The sequence below is a fragment of the Hylobates moloch genome, unplaced genomic scaffold, assembly GCF_009828535.3.
Source record: "Hylobates moloch isolate HMO894 unplaced genomic scaffold, HMol_V3 SCAFFOLD_1, whole genome shotgun sequence".
In the NCBI taxonomy this organism is placed as follows: Eukaryota; Metazoa; Chordata; class Mammalia; order Primates; family Hylobatidae; genus Hylobates; species Hylobates moloch.
In genome coordinates, this window is record NW_026652276.1 from 86282660 (window position 1) to 86309247 (window position 26588).

General features: G+C 41.0%; 3 non-coding genes across 3 annotated transcripts; 2 read left to right on the plus strand and 1 right to left on the minus strand.

The window, feature by feature from the left end:
- Window positions 1-5056: 5056 nt before the first annotated feature.
- On the plus strand, window positions 5057-5159 carry LOC116809968 (small nucleolar RNA U13). Its single transcript, XR_004370122.1, has one exon. It is a non-coding gene; the product is annotated as a small nucleolar RNA U13 (small nucleolar RNA).
- Window positions 5160-14242: 9083 nt separating this feature from the next.
- On the plus strand, window positions 14243-14313 carry TRNAG-GCC (transfer RNA glycine (anticodon GCC)). Its single transcript has one exon. It is a non-coding gene; the product is annotated as a tRNA-Gly (tRNA).
- A 306-nt stretch (window positions 14314-14619) lies between these two features.
- Window positions 14620-14691, minus strand: TRNAA-CGC (transfer RNA alanine (anticodon CGC)). The gene has a single exon. It is a non-coding gene; the product is annotated as a tRNA-Ala (tRNA).
- Window positions 14692-26588: the final 11897 nt, after the last annotated feature.

Genomic DNA, 26588 nt, shown 5'->3' on the forward strand with positions numbered 1-26588 from the left:
TTTGGGGATTTGGGGGAAAAGGGTGGGAGGGAGTGACGGATAAAAGACTACAAATAGGGTGCAGTGTATACTGCTCGGGTGATGGGTGCACCAGAATCTCAGAAATCACCACTAAAGAACTTACGTAACCCCAATAACCTATGGAAAAAAAAAAAACATGTTGTCATTATATTGTCTGAAAGAGGAAATAGGAGCCCATTAACTCATCATATAATTTCTGAATCTAGTTATATATTATATGATATTTTATATCCTTATTTAACAATATATATTAAAGGTCTATGTATCCCTTTTAGAGCTGTTATTGTTATTTAGAATATTTATGGAATAATTGATGACATCTCCATTTGAAAAATGTAAATGGGAATGATATAATAATCATTGTAAAGGCAAGTTTTTGTTAAAGTAATGCTAGTCCCAATAACATTTGAAAATATATTTAGAACTCATCCACTTTGAATGTAAAAAGTTTATTTCTTTTTTAATAACGTTCACTAATATTAATAATATGCTGCAAAAGCCGTTGAAGTGTCACAGAGTTACAGAGCTAGAAAGTAACTTAGATCATTTGATTCACATCTTTTCCATAAAGCATGTAAATATCTAAGCTACTCAGGATTCAAATATTTCTTAGTACAAAAACACATTTAGATATATCTATAAGAAGCATTATGAATCCTTTCAGATAATAGACCTATTCTTTAAATTTTAATGTGAACATTTGACCTCACATTGATTCTCTCCCCTTGTGCTTCACATCAATTACCACAGAACTGTTGGGTTTAACCTGCAGTTTATATACAATTTAAAGAATGGAGAAACATAGGTTGATAGTCACTTATACGTTATTTATGTTCAACAACAATACTCTGCTTTAAAACATCAATTCTGAAAGCAATATTCTAATTTCACTTAGAATATTGAAATAAGAATACATTGATGACATTTGTTCTTTATTTATATTCCATTTTTTAAATGGAAAAGTGAGAATAACATCAAGACCCTATTCTTTAATAATAAGGAAAATCAAACTTTGTCCCCAAGTGATATGTGCATTTGCATCAACTCTTCTTAATTTAACCTTAAAGTTATTTAAGCAGAAGTGACTGAATTTTTGAAGCAAACTAAATTCAATTGAATACTTCTGCTTATTCATTAATTATATTGAGCATATAAATCACTTTATCCGTATTTTCCACACTCCCACGGAAAAAGATTCAGGAATTATTTATTCATTTATTTGAGATGGAGTTTCACTCTTGTTGCCCAGGCTGGAGGTCAATGGCACTATCTTGGCTCACTGCAACCTCTGCCTCCTGGGTTCAAGCGATTCTCCTGCCTCAGCCTCTCAAGTAGTTGGGATTACAGGCATGTGCCACCATGCCCGGCTAATTTTGTATTTTTAGTAGAGACAGGGTCTCACCTTGTTGGCCAGGCTGGTCTTGGACTCCCAACCTCAGGTGATCCGCCCACCTCTGCCTCCCAAAGTGCTGGGATTACAGGTGTGAGCCACCGGGCCAGGCCTTATTTTTTTTTATTTTTATTTATTTATTTATTTTTTGTGGTGGAGTCTCACTCTGTCACACCCAGGCTGGAGTCCAGTGGCACGATCTCCAATCACTGCAACCTCTGCCTCCTGGGTTCAAGTGATTCTCCTGCCTCAGCCTCCCAAGTAGCTGGCACTACAGGCACGAACCACCACGCCTGGCTAATTTTTTTGTATTTTTAGTAGAGATGGGATTTCGTCATGTTTGCCAGGCTGGTCTCAAACTCCTGACCTCAGGTGATCCACCTGCCTCGGCCTCCTAAAGTGCTGGAATTGCAGGCATGAGCCACCTCGCCTGGCTGATTATTACTTTCAATATCACCCCCACCAAGATAGCTCTAAAAAGAATAAGCAAAGGTTATGGAATATTGATGAAATAAAGAGTTGCCATTTTTACAAGCTCAGGGAAAATATATTTTGGCTCTATGCAGTTTCTTCTCTCAGTTTTATAATTACTTGTCCTCTTAACACGTTGCTCATCTTTTCCCCCAACCCCACCCACCCTCAGACAGTGTCTTGCTCTGTCACCCAGGCTGGAGTGTAGTGGCATGATTACAGCTTACTGCAGCCTCAACCTCCAGGGCTCATGTGATCCTCCTGCCTCAGCCTCCCAAGTAGCTGGGACTGCAGGCACACACCATCATGCCAGACTAATTTTTTTTTTTTTTGAGACGGAGTCTTGCTCTGTCGCCCAGGCTGGAGTGCAGTGGCGCTATCTCGGCTCACTGCAAGCTCCGCCTCCCGGGTTCACGCCATTCTCCTGCCTCAGCCTCTCCGAGTAGCTGGGACTACAGGCGCCCGCCACCATGGCCAGACTAATTTTTGTGTTTTTTGTAGAGACGGGGTTTCGCTATGTTGCCCAGGCTGATCTCAAACTCCTGAGTTTAATTGATCCACCTGTCTCAGCCTCTCAGAGTGCTGAGATTACAAGCATGAGCCACTCACTGCTCCTGGCGTCATGGTTTTAAAAGGTATAATTTTCTGCTTACTGTTTTTTCTTTAGGATAATCCAAAGCCAAATGTTGCTCATCTTTATACTGGTTAGAAGCAGGTTTTACAATATTGGTTCTCATTTGTTACATGTAGCTAATATTTATTGAGCTAATCTTATTATGTGCCAGACACTGTGGAAGAGCTTTATGTGCATTAGCCCATTTAATTCTCACAGCAACCCTATGAGATACACACAATTGTATGCCCTTTTTACCAAGAAGAAAACTGAGAGAGAGGGACTAAATGCCCGCATCAAAATTACAGAACTAGTAAAACATGGAGATGGAATTGAAACCTTGGCAGTCTGACCAAATCCTGTATTTTTTTTTTTTTTTCAGCCAAAGTCTCGCTCTGTGCCAGGCTGGAGTGCAGTGGCACGATCTCGGCTCACTGCAACCTCCGCCTCCTGGGTTCAAGCAATTCTCCTGCCTCAACCTTCCGAGTAGCTGGGACTACAGGCATGCACCACCATGCCAGGCTAATTTTTTTGTATTTTTAGTAGAGACAGGGTTTCACCATGTTGACCAGGCTAGTCTCGAACTCCTGACCTCAAATGATCCACCCACCTTGGCCTCCCAAAGTGGCGTGAGCCACCACTCCTGGCCAAATCCTATACTCCTAAGGATTGTACAATGCGGCAAGTTTTTCATACAGTTGTCTGCAGATATTTTTAAAGGCTGACTAATAAATCCTACATCTTTGTGACTCAATACTACTAAGAGAAGCTTTGCATGGTTTCAGTGTTTTCAAATGACGTGGCCAAGCACTTTTGCTCCAGATGGTAAACTGAAACAAAGAAGTGACTTCGTATCTGAGTGAGGTTGGTTTTCCTGGCTAGGCATATATTCCTAAAGCCCATGAAAGATTCTGTAGGAAGAATTCTTATCAATGATTCAAACATTTTAAATGCTATTTTTATAGTTTGTATTGATTCTGTAATACAGGATCTTAAATTCAGATAATGACCATTATTTTTTGGAATTCCTTACCCTTCTGAAGAACAACTTTAGGTTTAACGACCCTTAAGGTCATAGCAGAAAACATTTTATTAGTTCAATGTCTTTCAGCTATTGGGTGCTAATGGAAAAATTGCTAGAAATTTTCACTGCTGCTTTGTTTAATATACAGAATTTATGGCCAGGCACAGTGGCTCACGCCTGTAATCCCAGCCCTTTGGGAGGCCGAGGCAGGTGGATCACATGAGGTCAGGAGTTTAAGATAAGCCTGGCCAACATTGTAAAACCCTGTCTCTACTAAAAATACAAAAATTAGCTGGGCAGGGTGGTGGGTGCCTGTAATACCAGCTACTTGGGAGGCTGAGGCAAGAGAATTGCTTAAATCCAGGAGGTGGAAGTTGCAGTGAGCCAAGATCACACCATTGCACTCTGGCCTGGGTGACAAGAGTGAAACTCCATCTCAAAAAACTTTAAAAATAAAAAGAGAGAGAGAGAGAGAGAGAACTTACGTGACTGGAAAGTTATAGAAATGAAGTACACAGACAATCTGTTATGGAGCCCAGACAAGTTGTCAAGAATATAAGCTCTAGAGTCAGAATTCCAGCCCTCTACTTACTTTTTGAAGGATTTTAAATAAGCTACTTACTCCCTTGTTTTTTCATCTGTTAACTAGAAGTATTCTAGTTTATGGTAATTATTTTGCTGTTCAAGTTAGACAACATCTAGTTTCTTATAACACTATACGTAATATTATTTATTTTCACTAAGCCTATTATTTTTCTCCCATAACATAAAATTTGTCTTAGAAGTGGGGAAAAAAATCATGTTAAAGTGGAAGTAATTTGTCTATGTTAGACATTCTGTTAATTGACCAAATGGAGTGTTCCTTTTACCAGTGCAATATCCTTTTGTGGCAAACGCTGTATATATATATATATATAAAATTGAGGAAAGGGGAAAAGTGAAGAGGTCTCCAAGTAACTAACAGCAGTAATTACCTTTAAAGCATAAAATCTAGATAAGGTAGTCATTAATTCTAAGGAGCAAAACAGAGTCAAATGGTATATGACTTTGTAATGCAGCACTTTGCCATACATGAGCAAAACTAAAAAATAAAGACAAATGTGTTAATGGTTCAACCAAAGTTAAGCCTGGAAGCTCCTATCAGGGTATCTTATTTAGGTGAGATGGGAGGGTTGCTTGAGCCTAGGAGTTCAAGATCAACCCAGGCAATACAGCAAGACCCCATCTCTAGAAAAAAATACGGTTATCTTTTTTAAAAAGAGCAAATCAGAAAATTCACAAAGCTAAGATGACTAGTAAAAATATTATGTGCCAAAACAAATATATAGATTTTGCAATGATATTTATAGGATTGAATGTGAAAATAAAAGTATGTTATTGCCTCCCTGAGGTTTTGTGTCCTCCTTGCTTTGTGTTATGCCTGTGTCTGCAACTCTTCACAATCATTAATTACATTTAATGCTTCTAGCTCCTAAAATAGTCATGAAAATAGGACGACAAACCTTTAGACTAGGAATTATTCTAGAAACTCATTCAGATCCTTCTGTAGTTTATAAGCATGATGACTGAGTATTCACCCACATGTGTGAGATGTGCTGCCCTTAAACTTTGTTATGGTGTCACACACTCCCCACCTGAAATGGAAGAAAAATACATAAATAAAAGCAAAAAGCTAATTTTTAAAAAGTGGCTGTCAATTACTTTTATCATCTATAAGCCTTCCTTTTTTCTTCTTTTTGGGATGGGATATTGCTCTGTTGCCCAGGCTGGAGTGCAGTGGCACAATCATAGCTCACTGTAGCCTCAAATTCCTGGGTTCAGGGGATCCTCTGCCTCAACACGCCTGGTTAATTTTTTTATTAGCTGGTGTCTCACTGTGTTGACCCAGGCTGGTGTCAAACTCCTGGCCTCAAGGGATCCTCCTGCCTCAACCTCCCAAAATGTTGGGATTACAGGCATGAACCACCACACCTGGTCCAGGATGTTAACTTTGGCGAATAGTTTATTTATGGAATATAGGTCCTTTCTCCTAACTATGCTGAATTGTTCCTTGACTTTCTAGGTTTTTTGTTTTTGTTTTTTAAAGATGGAATCTCCCTCTGTCATTCAGTTTGGAGTACAGTGGTGCAATCATAGCTCACTGCAACCTCAAACTCCCAGGCTCAAGTGATCCTCCCACCTCAGCCTCTTGAGTAGCTAGGATTACAGGCATGACCACCACGCCTGGCTAATTATTTTTTTATTTTTTGTGGAGTTGGGGGTCTGCCTATGTTGGCCAGGCTGGTCTTGAACACCTGGCCCTGAAAAATCCTCCCATCTCAGCTTCCCAGAGAACTGGGATTATGATGTCAGCCACCACACTCAGCAGACTTTCTACTATTATTGTTGTATTTAGCTTTGTGTTGCTTAAATTGTCAAGAACTAATATTAAGAATGAAGTTAATGGTATTACTGCACAAACATACTGGTCTCTGCCAAGTCAAAAACGTAAGACTATAGTATCCTAACTGCTGAGTTACTTCTTGATAACCTAATGCATTAGTTTGCTAGAGCTGCCAATAACAAGTATCAGCAACTGTGTGGCTTAGAAATTCATTGTCTCAGTTTTGGATGCCACAGATCCAAGATCAAGGTGTTGGCAGAAATGATTTTTTCTGTGGGCAGAGAGGGAAAATCTGCTGCATATCTCTTTCTGGCTTCTGGTGATTTGTTTCTTAGTTTATAGAAGCATCAACCTGAACCACAGTCTTCATCTTCAGATGGTGTGCGTGTTTCTCTGTCCAAACTTTCCCTTTTATAAGGACACCAGTCCTATTGGGTTAGGGTCCACCCTAATGACCTCATCTTTACTTGATCACCTGCAAAGACCTTATTTCCAAATAAGGTCACATTTCGAGGGGTTAGGACTTCAACATGCAAATTTTTGGGCAGCACAATTTAACTCATAACACAATAGCCTACCTGGCCTCACCCAAACTTCACCCAGCAGCCAAGATCCTTCAGGAACTGGCTGCATTTGCCTTTCTTGTCTTTTTTTTTTTTTTTAGCAGGTGCAGTGGGGCAATCACAGCTCACTGCAGCCTCAACCTTCTGGGCTCAAGAGATTCTCCCACCTCAGCCTCCCCTGTAGCTGGGACTACAGAGGTTCACGCCACCATGCCTGGCTAGTGTTTTTATTTTTTGTAGAGATGATCGGCGGGGGTGGTCTCCCTATGTTGCCCAGACTGGTCTCAAACTCCTGGGCTCAAGCCATGCACCCAGCTCGGCCTCCCAAAGTGCTGGGATCACAGGCCAGAGCCACTGCACCCATCCTGTAGTCGGCATTTCTAACCAGTTCCCAGGTGATGCTTTCAAGACCTCTTTTAGCAGTACATGTTTTCAGCTTAATCAAACTTATTTATTTTCTCCTAAACTGCAAAATTTCATATTTCAAAACAATATAAAAAGTTCACAGACTATTAATGCTGAGAAGAATCTTGATAATTTAGAACACTACCTTGGCCAGGCTTGGTGTCTCATGCCTGTAATCCTAGCAGTTTGGGAAGCCAAGGTGGGCAGATTACTGGAGCCCAGGAGTTTGAGACCCGCCTGGGCAACATAGCAAAACCCCATGTCTACAAAAAATACAAAAATTAGCCGGTGTGGTGGCACATGCCTGTAGTCTCAGCTCCTCGGGAGACGGAGGTGGGAGGATCATCTGAGCCTGGGGACCTCAAGGCAACAGTGAGCCGTGATTGCACCCCTACACTCCAGACTGGGTGACAGAGCAAGACCCTGTCTCAAAAAAAAAAAAAAAAAAATTACAACATGGAGACAGCAGAAGATTAAATAAGTGCAAGGATCCACTAATGTTTGGGAGCAAAAGAGTAATATAATAAATGCAATGATTAAGAAAAATAGACATTTTTGGAGAGTAATTTTGCAATATTTAAAATGTACTCACCCTTTGATTTAGCAATTTTTCTCCCAGGAATTTATCCTGCAGGTGTTCTCATACATGAACAAAATGGCATTCATTCAAGGCATTCACTGTAGCATTGTTCCTACTAGCAAAAGATTAGAAACAGTCTAAATGCCCTCTGCTAAAGAACTGGCTCAGGTAATTATGGTACCTCCATGCCATGGACTTGCTCACTGTCTTCATGCATCTTACAATTACAGCTAGGTTCTTTTTTTCCATGCTTTGATTCTAATCCTTAGGAAACTTGGCCTTGGGGTACTGCTTGTTATTGTGAGATAGAAAAAATAATGTTTTAATTCCTAGTCCATAAAAGACAGTTTAAAAAATGAATATGGAGCCACTAAAAAGATAAAGTTAGCTCTATGTGCTCTAAGGATAATATTCCAAGATGTATATTTCTGGGGGGAGAAAAGGATATGAGCATAACAGTATGTATAGTATGTACCATTTGTGCTTAAAAATAAATTGCATGTCTCTCAAAAAAAGATTAAAAAAATTTTTAATAAAAGTTGCAATGTTTATATCCACATAGAAATATCTGTGAAGGGAAACACAGGACACTGGTAACAATGGTTTCCTCTAGGAAAGGAAACCTGGGATCCGTTGCCGAGGCTGGAGTGCAGTGGTGTAATCTCAGCTCACTGCAACCTCCACCTCCCGGGTTCAAGAGAATCTCCTGCCTCAGCCTTCCGAGTAGCTGGGATTACAGGCATGAGCCACCATGCCAGGCTAATTTTTGTATTTTTTAGTAGAGACAGGGTTTCACCACGTTAGCCAGGCTGGTCTCAAACTCGTGACCTCAGGTGATCCGCCCGTCTTGGCCTCCCAAAGTGCTGGGATTACAGGCTGAGCTACTGTGCCAGGCCAGGCATACTTTTCAATGAATACTCTCTCATACCTTTTGAATTTTGCACCATACATGTGGGTTTCTTATGAAAAAACATATATTTTAAAAGACCCAAATAACTTGGGAAGAAGAAGAAGAGAGAGCTTTAGGAAGGGAAGTGAAAGCTATTTCTGCCAAGCGGCACAGCTCTGAAGTATTTGAATAAATGCTTCACCCAGAGATGAGAGTCGAGAAAGGTAAAGAATTCCCACTCACATTTCCTCCACCATGAGGACTCTGTATGGATTTAAAATTAATTCAGTTTTGGAATAAAGAAATGACTGAAATTTCCAAAATTAAGGAAGAAAGAAAGAAAAGGAGGGAGAGAGAGAAGAAGTAGGGGAGGGAAAGGAAAAAATGCAATTGGTAGCAGCATGCAGGATGGCAGAGGAAATCTGAGGTTTCCTGGGTAGCCCAGGGAGTGAACTGATAATTGTCTGCACTGTGTAGGAGAGATTGGCATGAGGAGGGAGAACAAGAGTCAATGCCATTTTAAAAGGAGAAATCAGACTTGCTGACTAATTGGACATGCTTGAGGACTAGGAATGAGCATATTGTGAGCAGGATGATTTTGCAGTGACAGCTTTCCAGGAAAAATTGCTGCATTCTCAACATCTGCATGCATCTGAGAATTACACCTGGATTCTTCATTTCCATGCCTTGATTTTAATCCTTAGGAAAGTAGGCCTTAGGGTACTACTTGTGATTCTAAAATGGAATAAGTAATGATTTAATTCCCAGCCAGTAAAGGGCAATCCAAATGACTGGCTCCACCATTTCCCTAGGGCTAGTTTGTAACCTGGGACAGAAATAAGCTGTGTGTATTAAATCAATACAATCACTCACAGGTGAAAAAAAAAAAAAAAGAAAGGCATTGCTTTGGTGACTTTGTATTGTATGAACTATTTCTGTTTCTGAACGGTTTACTTTCTTCAGATGATATAAGCTTGGCCACTTTTCTATGATGAGCTAACACCAGCTAGGAACTTGGTACCTTGAGCAAGTGCTCCAAGGTGCTATGACGCAACTTACAAGCCTCTGCCTGTCACACTGGGTGTCACAATGGCCAGGGTTGCCTAAAAGAGAAGATTGTGTAACACTTCACGGTGCTCAAGTGCTTTCTTTCTCTCTACCAGCTTCAATGGGAGCCTCTTATCTGAGCATGGGAACAGAGCAGACCAGGGGAAGTGTTAGTGTGTACCACCCAGAAGGCACTGTTGGCCATCCTCTGATCTCTTCAAGCTTGACCACGCAGATAATGAAATCACTGCCTACTACAGCATTCCCGATGTGAAACAGGATTACTACACAGTATATCTATGAAACACTCTGACATGTGTGTTTGTCATGTTGTATTATTCAGAATTAGCAAAAGAAGTGGGGGTCTGCCCGCCTCCACAGATGCCACTGTCCTGCTTCTCCAACTTTGGCTCCTAAATTCCTGTCATTCCCTAAGGCTGCGTCCTCAGCACTCTTTTCTCTGTGTGATATTCTCCATTTCCACATTTTTGCATTTCACCTCTCAGGTGATTGACTTCCAAATCCACTTCTGTAGGCTTGATTTCTCCAGGGGTTGATCTAACCACCTAGTAGGCACTTCTTCCTATTTACTTCAAAGTCAGAATTTCCAAAAATGAGTGCTTTACCCCACCTCTTTCCTCCCAGTATTTTCTCTTCCTTACTTTTCTGCACTACACCACAAGTCTACCAATCACGTAAGGTAGATTCCTAGATTAATTTTTCTTCCTCATTCTGTCTTGCCACAAACCTCATGCTAGAGCCTTCACCTTGGTTCAAGACCTCACCACCTCTCTACTCCTAACTACCTCCTGAATGGATTTCTCTATTTTTAGTTTCTCCTCTTTCTACTTCTCTGTCACACTGTTGCCTGAATATTCCTTCAAATGCTCCAAAACTTCTTTGCAACAGAATTTACCTTATTCCAACAAGCTGGGAATGTGTCCTAAAAATTTTCTCATGGTTTTTGTTGTCTCCTTGTAGTGTTATCATCGACTAATTTCTCTAAATTTTTCTTTTCCTTTTTTTTTTTTTTGGAGATGGAGTCTCACTCTGTTTCCTAGGCTGGAGTGCAATGGCACAATCTTGGCTCACCACAATCTCTGCCTCCTGGGTTCAAGGGATTCTCCTGCCTCAGCCTCCTGAATAGTGGGATTACAGCCGCACCACCATGCCCACCTTTTTTTTTTTTTTTTATTTTTTTTTTATTTATTTATTTATTTATTTATTGTATTTTTAGTAGAGACGGGGTTTCACCGTGGTCTCGATCTCCTGACCTCGTGATCCGCCCGCCTCGGCCTCCCAAAGTGCTGGGATTACAAGCATGAGCCACTGTGCCCGGCCTTTTTTTGTATTTTTAATAGAGACGGGGTTTCACACATTGGCCAGGCTGGTCTTGAACTTCTGACCCCAGGTGATCCACTCACCTCGGCCTCCCAAAGTGCTGGGATTACAGGGATGAGGCACCACGCTTGGCCTAAATTTTTCTTAAACTTTAATATTATTAGTCTATATCACACCCTGGGTAATGAGTTCTCTAAGTTTACCATGTTTGGGGTAAAAGTGTTTCTCAATTTGTGTAAAGATTCTAGCAAAATACTGCTCAAACTAACTTTAAAGGCTAATTTTGTTGTTGTTGTATGTTTTTTTAGAGACAGGGTCCTGCTCTGTTGCAAAGGCTGAAGTGCAGTGGCACAGTTATAGCTCACTGCAGCCAGCCTCAAACTCCCAGGCTCAAGCAACCCTCCAACCTTAGTCTCCCAAGTAGCTGGAACTACAGGTGTGTACCACCACACCTGGGTAATTTACTTTTTTATTTTTTATTTTTTGTAGAGACAAGGTCTCACTATGTTGCCCAGGCTGGTGTCAAACTCCTGGCCTCAGGTGATCCTTCTGTCTCAGCCTCTCAAAGTGCTAGGATTACTGGTGTGAATTACTACGCTTAGGCCACCACTTATTGTTTAAGGGCAATTTACTGACTCATATAAACACAAAATCCAGAATTTTTTCTAGTCAGGCATGGCTGCTTCTAGTGGCTCAATATCATATTAGGAATATGTTTGTCTCTTTCTTCTGGACAACCCAAACTATACACTCAAGCTGTCTGAACAACCCAGCAAAAAGACAGTTTTTACTTAAAACTTCTGCAAGAGAGTTTTGGCAAGGACTTTTCATTGTCCCAGATTTAGTCACATACCCATCTCTAAAAAAGTACAGTGCCAAGGGAAAATATTTAATGAGACCTGTTTTACACACCTGCTATTGTGACAGAGAAATACAGAAAAAGAGGCAAGTTAACCTAACCCATATCTCAAAGTATTGATTATCTATATAACAGAAGGTTTCTTGTACCAGAAGGAGTTGGATGGACTGCTGGATGCACACACGTGCAGGCACACACACACACACACACACATCCCTTGAATGCTTTTGGCTACATGTAACAAAATGCTCAACTCAAGCGTACTTAAACAATGGAGGACTTTACCTAACCAAAAGTCTACATAAAAAAAATTTCAGGATGGTGTAGAGCCTTTTTCTATTTTCCTGCCGGATCACCTTCTGTCTCCCTTCAAGTCATAGGATGGTTGGGGCAGCTCCAAGCATTACACCCTCATACAAGGAGAAAGGGTAAGAGAGATCTTCCATATCATCTTTCTCAGAAACTCCTAGCTGACTATTCTTGCCCTCATTGGCAGGGATTCAGTGAAAAGCACACCTCAGATCAATTTGAAAAGAAAAATGAGATAATTGGCTTAGAGCACCACATTTGTCCCTTGGGCTAGGTAAACTAGAATGGACTTCTAGCAAGAAAAAATAAATAAAAAGGCTTTTAGGTAGGCCACTAGTAATGTTTTACATAAGACTTTTTTCCTTGTGTTCTGAGGGTTTTTTTTTTTTTTTTTTTTTTTGAGACAGGGGCTCACTTTGTCGCCCAGGCTGGAGTGCAGTGGCACGATCTTGGCTCTCTGCAGCTTCGACCTCAGGCCTCCCACTTGAGCTTCACCATTGGCTGGTGAGGCCTCATTTTTATTGCCCTGCTCCCTCAGTTCCACCAGCTCATTTTTAAATGCCCTATTTATTTGCCTTTGTTTGTTAGGTTACACGTTCAAAATAAAAACTTCGAGAAGGCCTGAACTAAATAATTTAAGATTCTTTAGATTTCTGAAGTTAGGATTCAAAATTAAAAACAGTATTTAAGAATCTCGGGGGCCAGGCACAATGGCTTACCCCTGTAATCCCAACACTTTGGGAGACAGAGCAGGGAGGATTGCTTGAGCTCAAGAGTTTGAAGCCAGCCTGGCTAACATAGCGAGACACCTCTCCCTTCTCTCCAAAAAATAAATATATATATATATATATAAAATTAGCCGTGCATAGTGGTGCACACCTGTAGTCCCCGCCATGAAAGTGAGGCCTTACCAGCCAATGGCCCTGAAGCACTTCTGGAAAGGTACATCACTTCAGAATGGGATTTTAAAACCCCATTTCTCCCCCATTTCTTTCATTTTAAAGAATTAACTAAAGTTAGAAGAAGTAAAATGAGTTGACCTTGTTCTTCCACAGGTTATTTAGGATTATAATCTGATTCTCTAATTCCCTAATCCCTTCATATCTTTTATGTCTTTATAATTCTGTATTTGTCTTCAGATTTTGCTTTTTACCCACACACTAAGAAGTCCTTAAAGATGAATCCTAATGGAGAAGTCACTACCTTATTTCAGTAGCCTTTTATGATCTTTCTCTAACACCATTTGATTATTCTTAATATATAATGTCCTAAACTACATGCAGCATTTGAGTTTCAATACACAGTGACCTATTCTGGTGTAGGCTGAACGGGCAGTGCTAAGCACTCCAACACTGAACATAATACTGTGTGTTCCACTCTTGCCTCTACGAGCCTCAGCCTCCTACCTCACGGGGTTGAAGTCCGTGTGTAGTGTACTTACATAGCCTGGCACACAGTTACTGCTATGTGTTAGCTGTTATTTTCTCATAACTTTTCCCCAAATTCTTCTTGACCAAAGATTCTGGAAATTGTTAGGTATTTCCCTCCCAGAGATAAAAAGCCAATGTTGCCTATATCCACAGCCTTTTATCTCGTATTTAGAATAATTTCCATAAATTCATTTCCTTCACTTTATTTTTTTCCCCTCCTATATCTTTTGTTGTATCATTCACAATTTCACTTTCCTTAGAAACTAAGGGTGAAGGATCAGACTCATACTATTAGAGTTAAAAAGGGTCTTAAATGACGGAAGGGGCAGCTTAGAGAATTCAGGTCACTTGGCTTGAATCATCAATATTTCAAGTTCCCTATGCAAATCACATAGTTTCAATTTACCAATTTCCAAATTATAAATTTGGGTCAGTGTTCAAATTTCTGTTCCCTGTTTCTTTGCCTCTGTTCCCAATTTCTAACAAATCTCCATTATGTATTTGTCTGAATAGGTAAAATAATAAAAGAAAAAAATGGCAGGGGGTTGGAGGGAGAGTTGTTATAAATTATCTAAGTGTCTGAAGATAGGCTAGGTGATTGTGTAATCCTGTGCATATATAACAAAATCTTCATTTGCCTCCTTCACCAGAGAGTTTCAGAAGAAAGAATCTCATAAAGTTCTAAAGAAGTTAGTATAATGAAAATTTTTGTAAATGTTAATGTTTTTCTAATATTTTATGATAATTATGTGATTAAAAATTTGATTGCTTTCTGTTTTTGAATACACAAATACACGATTGTTTAGAGTAGAATTACCAGGGTGTAAATCTCTTCTAGTAAAGAATAGAAAACTCTGTGTTACAAGCATTGGTGTAAATCTCTTCTAGTAAAGAATAGAAAACCCTTTGCATTGCAAGCATTGGTGGTTCAGTGGTAGAATTCTCGCCTGCCACGCGGGAGGCCCGGGTTCGATTCCCGGCCAATGCAAACTTTGACTTTTAGTTTTTTTCTGTGGGTATCACAGGAGCCTCAAAGTTTAATAACAGGGCCTTTAAACACTCGACTCATGCAAACAAAGAAATATTAATGAAAGCTAATTCCCTATTTCACTTTTACTTCGAGCAGTCAAAAAGGTGGTTTCCCTGAGCTTCGCTGATTTTTTTCAGCCCTCCTTTTATATTGTTTTTGGGCGGCCTAGATGTGAGCAAAATGTACGTACAAGTAATGAGGTAAGTGTTCTAAGATATCAACAGGAAAGGAGGAAAAGGAAAAAAACGCGAACACTGGCTGTTTTGGAGATGCCGGGGATTGAACCCGGGACCTCACACATGCGAAGCGCGCGCTCTACCACTGAGCTACATCCCCCAGCCGAAAGGTTGTTTCTGGTATCCATACTCATTCAGTCTGTTACCTCTAGTCAAATCATTGTATTAAGATCTTTATTTTTAAGAATTTATATTGGTGAGTGCTTCTGAAATGTGTTTCTTCTTTTCCCATACTCACCCTAAGTTGTTTCCCCTGTGCATTCAGACCTCGCGCAACGAGCTGGCCAACGAAACGCTCAGCTGGGACCAATGAGGCCTCACTCCAGAGCACTTCTGCTGGACGTCCGGATAGATCCGGTGCCCTGCGCGGCCAGAGCGGCGGGACTCCCCGGTGCCCAGTGCCTGCCGGAGCTGACGCCTCCCCAGGCTTATTGCGCAGGCGCCGCAGATCCAGGAGGCCGTGGTATGTCCGGCCTCTGGCTTTGCTGCCGGGTAGAACCCCGGTCCAAACCTCGAGCCCGGGCCCAGCGCTCGGGCCGTGTCGCGAGCGTCGCGTCTGCTACCCATGGAGGCTGGTTCATGGAGCAGAAAGGTGGAGACCTTCTCTTCGCACACGAAAACGTTATGGATTTACCTGAACACTCTTCACCCCCGAAAATAAATGCACATCTCAGGAAAACCACGTGTTCACGCCAAATCCCCATACCTTGCTTATGTAGGGGTTACAGCCAGATGACCCCTTGCAGATAAAAATGATTTGCAGCTTGCTCTTCATTTTCATGAGGCTCAAACTGAAAGAAAGAATATGATACCACCACCCTCCCTGTGGCTTAATCATATATAAACTATGATAATATCGGGGCAGGGGACTTGCTCCAGGTAGATTTTTTTTTTCTCCTTTTGATATTCACACCCTGGGCCAGTCTTAACGGATTGGTAAGTGGTGATCGTAGTGTAAGTCATTGAACATCTCCTTTAATGTCCTCTGAACCCTCTCTAACCACTAATGGTACCCAAGCTCCAAATTAAAAGACCTACCCTGAGTCCTGTTCCCTCTGAAATTGCCTCTCCAGTTGGCTGAGTGCTAGGTAAATCGATGTGCTGACTTGCAGTATAGTGAGATGAGGTGTGTTTGACTTTTTCAGGTACAGTTTAAGCTGATACCACCCCAGCCTGGTGAAAGCTGAGTGGTGGAAGCCTCAGACACTCCGATGGGAGCAGGGTAGAGATCTGGTGTCGAGGTAGCTGGGTCACCGTCACTTCCAGCTGACCTGTAAGGCTGGCCCCAACAGGTAGCACCGTGAGGGCCTAGAATTTCCACTTCCTTCAGTTGCAGAGCACTCTCGATAAATGACCATTTGGTCAGCAAGCCGAGAACCAGAGCAGAAAACAGAGATTTCAAAATCACTCTGAGCAAACCACAAGTTTCACAATCAACTTCTGAATTAAAAATAAATAAACCATTGTGTTTGCTTACAGTAATTTAAGCAAATAATGGCTCATAATTGAATTTCGGTTTAAACTAGAACAGGACACAGGCTGATCTAATTCAAATATAATACAGAATGTCCAAGAGGACAGTCATTGAAGAGCTCTGCTCTACCAAGCCTGAACATGTCCAAATCACCCTCTGCATTCCACCCTCAGGCACTAGAACATGAGCATCTTCAATTGATTCTGAATCAGGAAATGGGGACACAGCCATTTCTCCACCCAATGCAAATTTAAACTATACCATTCAGTTCACTATGAGGGAAACATGGCCTCTGGCGTCTTCAACTTTATCATCTTTTTGGGGGATCCTCTTCCTCATGTTATGGTTATTTCTCCATCACCTGAGGCCTTCCATTTTGGGGGCTTTTTTTTCTCAAGCAATTCGGAAATTTCAGAGCCCAGAGAAGATCCCTCTTAAATGTTCACTCCTCCCATTTCAAGAGTTCAGGCTATGTAGGTGCATCTGATAAAGCAAATGAGGCTGATCTCTAAAACCAACATAGGACGTAAAGTTGATTTAGAGCTCTAAAGCCAACAGGGGATGTGAAATTGCTTTACTGGCCTACCTTAATCAAAAAGGCTCTCACTTAGTGGGTTTTTTCAGCCACTATGGCTGATGGGAGAGGTGAAGCAGCGGGTGCATTTCTGGATTGGGGGCCTTTTCAGGAAAGCTTGTTGGATCCAGCTCTGCTCAAATATGTAAAGAGGATGACCAAATGATATGGTTTGGATCTGTGTCCTCACCCAAATCTCATGTCCAGTTGTAATCTCCAGTGTTGGAATGGGGCCTTGTGGGAGGTGATTAGGTCACAGGGTGCTTTCTCATGAATGGTTTAGTACCATCCTCTTGGTACTGTCTTCAGCGATAGTGAATGAGTTCTCGTGAGATCTGTTTAAAAGTGTGTGGCACCTTCCCCCACACTCTCTTGTTGCTGCTCTGACCATGTGAAGTGCCTGCTCCTGCTTTGCCTTTCACCATGAATGTTGGTTTCCAGAGGCCCATCCCCAGAAGCTGAGCAGATGCCAGCATCATGCTTCCTGTACAGCCTGCATAACCGTAAGCCAATCAAACCTCTTTTCTTTAAAAATTACCGTCTCTGGCCAGGCGAGGTGGCTCATGCCTGTAATCCCAGCATTTTAGGAGGCTGAGGAGGGTGGATCACCTGAGGTCAGGAGTTCAAGACCAGCCTGGCCAACATGGTGAAGCCCCATCTCTACTAAAAATACAAAAATTAGCGGTGTGTGTTGGTGCGCGCCCGTAATCCCAGCTACTCAAGAGGCTGAGGCAAGAAAATCACTTGAGCCCAGGAGGCAGAAGTTGCAGTGAGCAGGGATGGCACCACTGCACTCCAGCCTGGGCGACAGAGCAAGACTCCATCTCAAAAAAATAAAAATAAAAATAAAACAACAACAACAAAAAATACCATCTGTCAGGTATTTCTTTATAGCAATGCAAGAATAGCCTAATACACCAAATGTCGAAAATTAGGAATATTTAAAATCCAGTTCTATCATCTATGCTCCCCACATCTCTCTTGGTTAGAGACAGTCCCCTATTCTCAGTCTGTGTCACACACATATAATTCACAAGGTGTGATGATTAATATTAGGTGTCAACTTGATTGGACTGAAGGATGCCTAGATAGCTGGTAAAGTATTGTTTCTGGGTGTGTCTGTGAGGGTGTTGCCAGAGGAGATTAACATTTGAGTCAGTGAACTGAGAGAGGGAGACCCACTCTCAATGTGGTTGGGCACCTTCCAGTTGGTGGAAGAAGGTGGGATAAGCTGGCTTGCTGAGTCTTCTGGCTTTCATCTTTCTCCCATGCTGGATTGGACTTCAGACTCCAGGTTCTTCGGCCTATGGACTCTTGGACTTACATCAGTGGTTTGCTGGTGGCTATCGGATCTTCAGTCACAGACTGAAGGCTGCACTGTCAGCTTCCCTGCTTTTGAGGCTTTTAGACTTGGACTGAGCCACTGCTGGCTTCTTTCTTCCTCAGCTTGCACACAGCCTATTGTGGGACTTTGCTTTGTGATTGGTGTGAGTCAATACTCCTTAATACACTTCTATATATATATCTATGTAGGATATATATATAGGATATATAGGGTATATATAGGACATATATATAGGGTATATACATAGGATATATATAGGACATATATATAGGATATATATAGAGGACATATATAGGACATATATATAGGACATATATATAGGACATATATACCTAGGACATATATATATAGGACATACATACCTAGGACATATATATAGGACATACATACCTAGGACATATATATAGGACATACATACCTAGGACATATATATAGGACATACATACCTAGGACATATATATAGGACATACATACCTAGGACATATATATAGGATATATATATATCAGATATATATATATCGGATATATATATCGGATATATATATATCGGATATATATATCGGATATATATATCGGATATATATATATAGGATATATAGATCGAGTATTTATATATAGGATATATATATAGATCGAGTATACATATATAGGATATATATATAGATTGAGTATATACATAGGATATATATATATAGATCGAGTATATATATATAGGAGATATATAGATCGAGTATATATATATATAGGAGATATATATATATATATATATATATATAGATATATATATATCCTATTTGTTCTGTCCCTCTGGAAAACCCTGACCAATACACAAGGATTGACCTTAAACCCCCTTTTGAAGCAGGTGACATCTACCTCTGGCACTCTTTTCACATTTCTTGCTTCAGCTCCTGGCACTTTTTGTCCAGGAGGTGTTGAGCATCCTTCCCTCAGAGCTGGGTACAAGCCAAAATGTTTTTTCCCAGTCCAGTGGTGGTTTTTACTCTGACTGTACATTAGACTCACTGAGGAAGGCTTTGAAAAATGCCGATACTTGCTTGAGCCTAAACCAAGACCAATTAGATTAGGATCTCTAGGGGTGAGTCCAGGCATCAGCATCTTTTTAAATATATATATATGTATACATAATTGACAAATATTTAATGCATTCAGGTGTTCAAAATGATGATTTGATATATGTGTTCACCGTGTAATGCTTACCACAATCAAGTTAACACATCCATCACCACCTATGCTATACACTAAGTCCCAGAACTTGTTCATCTTATAACTGAAAGTTTGTACCCTTTGACCAACATTTCCCCATTTTCCCCACATCAATAGTTTTTAAACCCTCAGGTGATTCCAATGTGCAGCTAAGGCTGAGAGCCACTGCCTGAGAGCTGTTAGCATGTCCACATAAGAAACTTATTATTAAGCCAGTGCATCTCAGCCTTGGCTGCACATTGGAGGTAGCTGGCAAGCTTTAAAAAAAATACTGATGCCTAGATCCCACCTTCAAATATACTTACTTAATTGGTAGCTGTTTTGAAAGGCTACCCAGGTGATTCTAATATGCAGACAAGGTACAGAATCACTGCATTTGAGCACATACTTTCTCAAGTTCTTCATTGAATGCATGAGCACTCGAGGCTGCCATAATTCTGAAAGTGGAAGACTTCTGCCCAGAGCTCTTTGCACTCAGGAATTTGCAGTGCTAGAGGGTGAAAGAAGCTTACTCACTCCAACTTTTCCTCTCTCTTTTTTTTTTTTTTTTTTTTCACATAAAATGAAGCTGGTGGAGGCAGGTGTTCAAGTGCTAAAAACAAGTATTTCTTAACCTCATGCATTCTGTCTCGCCCACCCCATAATCATATTACATGAATGAGTTCCTCAAGTAGTCTCTCCCTGATGATTTGCTGGCCATTAAAAAGGCTCAAGAAGAGGCCAGGCATGGTGGCTTATGCCTGTAATCCCAGCACTTTGAGTGGCCAAGGTGGGCTGATCACCTGAGGTCAGGAGTTCAAGACCAGCCTGGCCAATATAACAAACCCCGTCTCTACTGAAAAACAAAACAAAACAAAACAAAAAAAACCCTGGTATGGTGCTGGGTGCTTGCAGTTTCAGCTACTTGGGAGGCTGAGGCAGAAGAATCACTTGAACCCAGGAAGCAGAGGTTGCAGTGAGCCAAAATCATACCACTGCACTCCAGCCTGGGTGACAGAGTGAGACTCCATCTCAAAAATAAAAAAATAAAAAAAAAAAAGGCGGGGGGGCGGGGCTCAAGAAGAAAGAAGGAGATGGGTGGGGAGGAGAGTCATCTACACCTGGTCTCAGGGAATTCCAGTACTTGTGGCTTGCTGAATGAAAAAGGACTGGATTGCTTTACTCATTACCGATAGGAACAAGTAGCTTTTTGAAATACATTATTTTGCTCCTCAGGGCCATAACTTAATAATTCTTCATAATCACAGCTAATAATCATTAATACCAACCCGAGGGCCAAAAAGCTACTGGTTACATTTAATTCAGAGAAAGTTAATAAACATTACTCTTTTCAGAAAGTACCCCAATGTGAAAAATTATAGTGATCATAATTTGCTTTTAGAAGTATTTATTGAGTAGTAAGTTAGAGTCTACTTGGAAATATGCAAATTCCATAATTTAGATGCTGTTTACAAATAGATGGAAACAGAAGGAGGTACATATTTGCTATAGCTTGAGTATGTCCCCCAAAAGTTCGTATGTTGGGAACTTAGTTGCCATTGTGACAGGATTAAGAGGCAAAGCCCCATCTCTACGAAAAATACAAAAATTACACAGGAGTGATGGCATGCACCTGTAGTCCCAGATACTTGGGAGGCTGAGGTAGGAGGATTCACTAAACCTGGGAGGTCAAGGCTGCAGTGAGCCAAGATCGCACCACTGCACTTCAACCTGAGTGAAGAATGAGACCTTGTCTCAAAAAAAAAAAAAAGTGTTTTAAAACTGGAAAGAGAAAAAAAAATAGCTACCTTTATGAGGCAGGAAAGATTTTTCAAGATTTAGGTGATCTGCTCAACTATAGGAGTTTCTGGAGTCTAATGGTACTACCCTATTCACAAAAGCCAAGAATAGGATATCTATTTTCTTATCGTGATTGCTGACTGAGGTCTCGTTTTATCAACTAGCTATACTCCGCTGAGATTAGCTATTGTATTTTATTCTGTGAATTCCTCATAGCACTAAGTATTCACTGGGTTCTCAATAATCATGCTGGCTCACAATTTCATGTGGGAGATTGGTTAAAAGGGTGTTTAAGGGTAAATGGGCAAAAGGAATTCTACTGTGGTAATGATGATATTCTAAAACTGGATTATGGTGATGTTTGTACAATTCAATAAACTTACTATCACTTAATTGTACAGTTAAAATGGGTACATTACCCCGTCTCTACTAAAAATACAAAAATTAGCGTGGTGGAGCACGCCTGTAATTCCAGCTACTCAAGAGGCTGAGGCCGGAGAATCGCCTGAACCCGGGAGGCGGAGCTTGCAGTGAGCCGAGATTGCGCCACTGCACTCCAGCCTGGGCGACAGAGCGAGACGCCGTCTCAAAAAAAAAAAAAAAAAAAAAAAAAAAAAAAAAAAAAAAGGGGAAAAAAAAAAAAAAAAAAAAAAAAAAAAAAAAAAAAAAAAAAGTGGGGTGTCTGGGGGACATTTTATAATATGTAAATTATAACAAGTAAAAGAGGGGGGATATGGAAAGGAACGTGTTAACAATGGGATGGGATTCATGTGACTGAGAGGTTACTTGTCCAGAGTGTGTAACTCAGGGGTCTCTGACCCCCCAAGGCCGCAGGAACCCGGCTGCATAACAGGAGGTGAGCGGCGGGCAAGCCAGCGTTACTGCCTGAGCCCTGCCCCCTGTCAGATCAGCGGTAGCAACAGATTCTCTAACAGGTTTTCTAATAGGTATCTTATTGTCAACCGCCCACGCTAAGGATCTAGGATCTAGGTTGCCGGCTCCTTATGAGAATCTAATGCCTGATAATCTGAGGTGGAACAGTTTCATCCAGAAACCATACCAGTCCCTGCCCCTGCCCGCGTCCCCACCCCTTTCGCGCCCCCACCCCCTTCCCGCCCCGGCCCGTGGAAACATTGTCTTCCACGAAACCAATCCCTGGGGCTGAAAGGTTTGGGACCACTGGTGTAACTGATGTGAAAAAGAAAAAGGATCAAAGACAATGGTTTCTTCTGAATGTATAGGGAAAGGAGAAAGCTGTTAGAGAGGTGGGGGAACAACTACTAAGTAAAAGCCCGTAACTGTTAACAGGGAGTGCTATGTGTAGGGTGATGAACCAAGCAGAGGCGAACACAAAGATAAACTGCAGTACAACATGACGAACTCTATAGTGTGGAGCTTTGCATAGAGTATTAAAGGAAGAAACAAATACTCGAAAACATTGTGACTTGCCCAAGTTCACACAAGTAGAGACGTTCAAAGCAGAAATCAAACCAAGGTTATCTCACCCTTAAATTTGTACCCCAGGGCTGTATCATTAGCGTTAAGTCTGAAGAAATGCTAAGGCTGTGTTAAAGACTGCTACTTGTCTCCAATATCTGTTCTACCTTTTATTGTAGTAACACATTTGCTCCAAAGAATTAAAAAAAGAAAAAGACATTTTTTGTTTGTTTTTGTTTTGAGACGGAGTCTCGCTTTGTCATCCAGGCTGGAGTACAGTGGTGTGATCTCCGCTCATTGCAACCTCTACCTTCCCGGCTCAAGTGATTTTCCCACCTCAGCCACCCGAGTAGCTGGAACTGCAAGCATGGGCCACCAAGCCTGGATAATTTTTTTTTTTTTTTTGAGACACGATCTCGCTCTGTCACCCAGGCTGAAGTGCAGTGGCCCTATCTCGGCTCACTGAAACCTCTGCCTCCCAGGTTCCAGTGATTCTCCTGCCTCAGTCTCCCAAATAGCTGGGATTACAAGCATGCGCCACCACGCTCAGCTAATTTTTGTATTTTTTCGGTAGAGACGGGGTTTCACCATGTTGTCCAGGCCGGTCTCCAACTACTGACCTCAAGTGATCCGCCTGCCTCAGCCTCCCAAAGTGCTGGGATTACAGGCATGAGCCACCATGCCGGCCACATTTTTGTATTCTTTGTAGAGACGGGGTGTTGCCATGTTGCCCAGGCTGGTCTCGAACTTCTGGGCTCAAGTGATCCACCCATCTTTGCCTCCCAACGTGCTGAGATTACAACTCAGGCGTGAACCATTGAGCCTAGCCCACATCTCCTTCCTTAGGGACACATCCCGGAAGTTGTGAGCCTTATTTCCCCTCAGATCCCATTAGCCAGAACTTAGTCTAGTGATTCAATCTAGCTGCAAAGTGAGGGATGAAACTCAAAAAGGAAGGCCACATCTGGGCAGGTGGTGGCAACTTGGGTGGTAGACAGCTGTGGAGCCACCATGCCAGCACTGAGCTGTCTGCATCTGGACTTCTATGAGAGAGAAATAAACTTTCTTCATGTTTAAGTCACTTGATTTGGGATCTCAATTTCCCACAACAGAACCTAAATTCTAATTATTAAAAAGAATAATTCTCTCTGGGACAAAAATAAGCATATAGACATATGTTGCCCTTGTGACCCAAACAGACATACTTTGATGAGAAGCAGTGTTGTCAGAGTTATCACACTAGTTGAGGGCTCTCTCGCTTTGAGTAACACTCACCTTTAAAGGCTGAGAAAGAAGAGTGAACAGGTACAGCCAAATTGAGAAAAAAGAAAAAGCAGAACAGTTTCAGGAATCCCAACGGGAAAAGTCTGGCACCTGAGAAGTCAGGGTAGATACCCAAGATTTAAAATTCCTATTAGACTGAGTGACATGGAACTCATCAGTTACCTTTAATAAGTTATTTTGCTACAAAATTGAATGTTAATTCTTCTAACGTATGCTGTGCAATTCAGTCATTCTCTTTGGCAAGATTTCTTGTCTTTGCTTATCTTGTCTATTTCATGCTCTTTACCATTTCAAACCTACCTTAAGCTATTTTTTTAAAGGAAATTTATTTGGAAATTTATGAGATCCAAGAAATCAAGAAATAACAAGAGACACACATACTTTTAAATCAAAGAAAATTTGCAAATCAGAAAAGTTCCCTTTCTTCTTTTCTGGTCCTGAAAAATAAGACATTTATTCATTTACTCAGTGAACATCTATCGAAAACCTACTGTGTGCTAGGCATTATGCTTGGGACTGGGGATAAAAAAGTTACAAAGTTAGAGCTGTCCCTACCCTCACTATACTTAGGGTCAAGCGGGGAGGCAACCAAATATAAAGAAAGTATCAATGGTGTGACAAAGCCTAGCATGGTAGCTCATGCCTGTAGTCCCAACATTTTGGGAGGCTGAACAGGAAGATTGCCTGAGGCCAGGAGTTAGAGACCAGCCTGGCCAACATAGTGAGATCCCATCTCTAAAAAAAAAAAGTGTTGATAAAGGATATGGCAGAAGGAGTTAAGAGTTCCATGTGAGCACACAGAAAGAATACTTAATCCAGACCTAGGGGATCAGAGAAGGTTTCTGAGGAGAGTTGAAGTATGAGCAGCAGTTAGCCTATTGAGGATGAACAGAGATAAGAGGGATGAAGAGGAGAATTCTAAATAGAAGAAACAGAATATGCAATGACCCAGAATACAAAAAGATCATAATGGTTTTAAAAAGCAAAACTAAATTGTGTGTGTGCATGTGCTATGTTGTGGACTATGAAAAGGAAGAGATGAAGCTGGAAGGTAGACAAGGTTCAGTTTATGCAGATCCTTGTAAATACCATAAGAGCTCACAGAACTGTGAGAAACATGCTGAGTTCTATGGAGGAAAACAACATGAAATTTTATTTTTAGCAAAATCATTCTGGCTGTAGTATGTAAAATATATAAAGGGCGCCCTTATAAGGGTCTATGTTGTAGAACATCTAAGGGGGGGCCCCAACAAGAAGCAAGGAGACCACTGGAAGCTTCCTCCTGGCATCCCATAAAGTTATGATGGATATGGGTAAGAGATGATGATGTCCAATATGGTGTCCACTAGCAACAAATATCTATTAAAATATGACTAATTCAAATTGAAGATGTAAAATATCTCACTAATATTTTTTAGACATGTTAAAATGACTATATATGTTAAAAATATATTTTATGTTTTATAAAATTATATACATGTTAAAATATATACATATAGTTTATATATATTTATATATACATGTATATATAAATATATACATGTTAAAATATACATATATTTTATGACATGTTAAAATGACTATAGTCATTTTATAGTCTTGGCTATAAATGTCTTGGCTCACTGCAACCTCTGTCTCCTGGGTTCAAGAGATTCTCCTGCCTCAGCCTCCCGAGTAATTGGGATTACAGGCGTGCACCACCATATCCATCTCATTTTTCTATTTTTAGTAGAGACGGGGTTTCACCATGTTGGCCAGGCTAGTCTCAAACTCCTGACCTCAGGTGATCTGCCCACCTCAGCCTCTTGCAGTGCTGGGATTACAGGCATGTGCCACCGTGCCTGGCCTAAAATGATAATTTTTTTTTTTTTTTTTGAGACGGAGTCTCACTGTCGCCCAGGCTGGAGTGCAGTGGCGCAATTTGGGCTCACAGCAGGCTCCGCCCCCCAGGGTTCACGCCACTGTCCTGCCTCAGCCTCCGGAGTAGGGTAAAATATACATAACATAAAATTTATCATCCGAAACATTTTTAAGTGTGCAGTTCAGTGATATTAAGTACATTCATAATGTTGTGCAACCATCGCCACCATCCATCTCCAGAACTCAGAACTCTTTTCATCTTGTAAAACTGAAAATCTATACCCATTAAACAATAATTCCCAATTTTCCCCTTCCTTCAGCCCCTGAAACTACCATTCTACTTTCTGTGTCTATGCATTTGATTACTCTAGGTACCTCGTATAAGTGGAATCAACAGTATTTGTCTTTTCATGACTAGCTTATTTCATTTAGCATAATGCCCTCAAATTTCATCCATATTGTAGCATGTAAAATGACAATATGTTTGACATATTGGATTAAATAAAATATATTGTTAAAATTAATCTTAGGGTTTCTTTTTACTTTTTGTGGCTCCTAAAACATTAAAAGATTTTACATAAATGTATTTCTGGTATTTTCCATTAAAAAAGAAAACAATTTACATATGTGATTCACTATATATATATAATTTTTATTTTTTTGAGACAGTCTTGCTCCATCATCCAGGCTGGAGTGCAGTGACGTAATCTCAGCTCACTGGAACCTCTGCCGTCTGGGTTCGAGTGATTCTCCTGCCTCAGCCTCCTGAGTAGCTAGGATTACAGGCACACGCCACCATGCCCAGATAATTTTTGTATTTTTAGTACAGATGGAGTTTCACCAAGTTGGCCAGGCTGGTCTCGAACTCCTGACCTCAAGTGATCCACCCACCTCGGCCTCCCAAAGTGCTAGGATTACAGGCATGAGCCACTGTGCCTGGCCCTCACATTATATTTTTATTGGACAGCACAGATTTAGAGCCTTTGCATTAGAAAATAGAGAAAAATGCATGAATAAAGA